At 50.6% G+C, this 2,729-nt stretch overlaps 1 pseudogene; it reads left to right on the top strand.

Annotated features, from left to right (window-relative positions):
* The first annotated feature begins 210 nt into the window (after positions 1-210).
* LOC146763061 (uncharacterized) lies at positions 211-2,323 on the top strand (annotated as a pseudogene).
* Positions 2,324-2,729: the final 406 nt, after the last annotated feature.

Below are 2,729 nucleotides of genomic sequence, written 5' to 3'. Positions count from 1 at the left end.
TAAGAATAATGATATCACTGATCCTCTTGAAGGAACCTCAAGAACCTATTTACCAGAAGAGAGCAACGTGTACCATGACCAGGAATAGAGGGGCCCTGCCTCTAGCCAGGTAGAGGACAGGGACAATCGGATCTATTGGACCGTGTGGATTCCATGGCCTGGCACACCTGAACCACAAAAATATACAGCTTTGGTTGACACCGGTGCCCAATGTACCCTGATGCCATCAAGATATGTAGGAGAAGAATCCATTTCTATTTCTGGGGTAACAGGAGGATCCCAGCAGCTTACTGTATTAGAGGCTGAAGTGAGTTTAACTGGGAACGGGTGGCAGAAACACCCCATCGTGACTGGCCCAGAGGCCCCATGCATCCTTGGCATAGACTATCTCAGAAATGGATATTTCAAAGACCCAAAAGGACATCGCTGGGCTTTTGGGATAGCTGCTGTAGAGACAGAAGACATACGGAAACTGAATACCTTGCCTGGTCTCTCAGATGACCCTTCTGCTGTGGGACTGCTGAGAGTTGAAGAACAGCAGGTACCAATTGCCATGACAACAGTGCACCGTTGGCAATATCGTACCAGCAGAGACTCTGTGATCCCCATCCATGAGATGATTCGTAAATTGGAGAGCCAAGGGGTGGTCAGCAAGGCCCATTCACCTTTCAACAGCCCTATATGGCCAGTGCACAAGTCCAGTGGGGAATGGAGACTGACGGCGGACTACCGCGGCCTGAATGAGGTTACACCACCACTGAGCGCTGCCGTGCCAGACATGTTGGAGCTTCAGTACGAGCTGGAGTCCAAGGCAGCAAAGAGGTATGCGACCATTGATATTGCAAATGCCTTCTTCTCCATTCCTTTGGCAACGGAATGCAGACCTCAGTTTGCCTTCACCTGGAAGGGAGTGCAGTACACCTGGAACCGACTGCCCCAGGGGTGGAAACACAGTCCCACCATCTGCCATGGACTGATCCAGGCTGCACTGGAAAAGAACGAGGCTCCCGAACATCTACAGTATATCGATGACATCATTGTGTGGGGGAGCACAGCAGGGGAAGTCTTCGAAAAAGGAGAAAAAATTATCCAGATTTTACTGAAAGCTGGTTTTGCCATTAAACGAAGACAGGTTAAGGGACCAGCTCAAAAAATTCAGTTTCTAGGAGTCAAGTGGCAAGATGGACGTCGTCAGATCCCAACAGAAATAATCGACAAGATCACCGCTGTCTCCACCTACCAACAAGAAGGAGACACAAGCTTTCCTAGGTGCCATAGGCTTTTGGAGGATGCACATTCCTGAGTACAGCCAGATTGTGAGCCCTCTCTACCTGGTCACCTGAAAAAAGAATGATTTCCACTGGGGCCCTGAGCAGCAACAAGCCTTCACTCAGATCAAGGAAGAGATCGCTCATGCTGTAGCCCTTGGCCCAGTTAGGACAGGACCAGTGGTCAAGAACGTACTCTATTCTGCAGCTGGGAACCATGGGTTGTCCTGGAGCCTTTGGCAGAAGGTGCCTGGGGAGACTCGAGGCCGACCACTGGGATTTTGGAGCCGGAGCTACAAAGGCTCTGAAGCAAACTACACTCCCACAGAGAAGGAAATCTTGGCTGCCTATGAAGGAGTCCAAGCTGCTTCGAAAGTAATTGGCACTGAAACACAGCTGCTTCTCGCACCCCGACTACCAGTGCTGGGTTGGATATTTATAAGAAAGGTTCCTTCTACACATCATGCCACTGATGCCACATGGAGTAAATGGATTGCCCTCATCACTCAGCGCGCCCGTATTGGAAATCCGAATCGCCCTGGGATTCTGGAAATTATAACAAACTGGCCTGAGGGGGAGACTTTTGGATTGTCTTCTGAAGAAGAGGAGCAAGTAGCACATGCTGAGGAGGCCCCACCATATAATGAGCTACCAGAAACTGAAAGACAATATGCCCTTTTTACGGATAGTTCCAGCCGAATCATAGGCACTAGCCGGAAATGGAAAGCTGCAGTGTAGAGCCCCACACGACAAGTGGCACAAGCTACTGAGGGACAAGGTGGATCGAGTCAGCTTGCAGAGCTTAAAGCCATCCAGCTGGCTTTGGATATTGCTGAGTGACAGAAGTGGCCGAGGCTCTATCTCTACACCGACTCATGGATGGTAGCTAATGCTCTGTGGGGGTGGCTAAGTCACTGGAAAAAGGCTAAATGGCAGCGCAGAGGGAAACCCATCTGGGCTGCCGAGATCTGGCAGGACGTTGCCTCCCGAGTAGAGAAGCTGACCGTGAAGATTCGACATGTGGATGCACACATACCCAAGAGTCGGGCTACTGAGGAGCATCACAACAACAAACAGGCAGACCGAACTGCCAAAGTGAAAACATCACAAGTAGACCTAGATTGGCAGCATAAGGGAGAACTATTCCTAGCTCGTTGGGCCCATGACGCTTCTGGTCATCAGGGGAGAGACGCAACATACCGATGGGCACGAGACCGAGGGGTGGACCTTACTATGGAGAGCATCTCACAGGTCATACATGACTGCAAGACCTGCGCTGCAATCAAACAGGCCAAGCGGATGAAGCCTCTGTGGTACGGTGGGCAATAGTTGAAATACAGGTATGGGGAAGCCTGGCAAATTGACTATATCACGCTTCCCCAAACCCAACAAGGCAAGCACTATGTACTGACCATGGTGGAAGCAACCACAGGATGGTTGGAAACCTACCCTGTGCCTCAT

Source organism: Lonchura striata, chromosome W (assembly GCF_050655825.1).
Source record: "Lonchura striata isolate lonStrDom1 chromosome W, ASM5065582v1, whole genome shotgun sequence".
In the NCBI taxonomy this organism is placed as follows: domain Eukaryota; kingdom Metazoa; phylum Chordata; class Aves; order Passeriformes; family Estrildidae; genus Lonchura; species Lonchura striata.
Note: the sequence above shows the minus strand (reverse complement) of the source record. Positions and strands in the feature narration are given on the sequence as shown.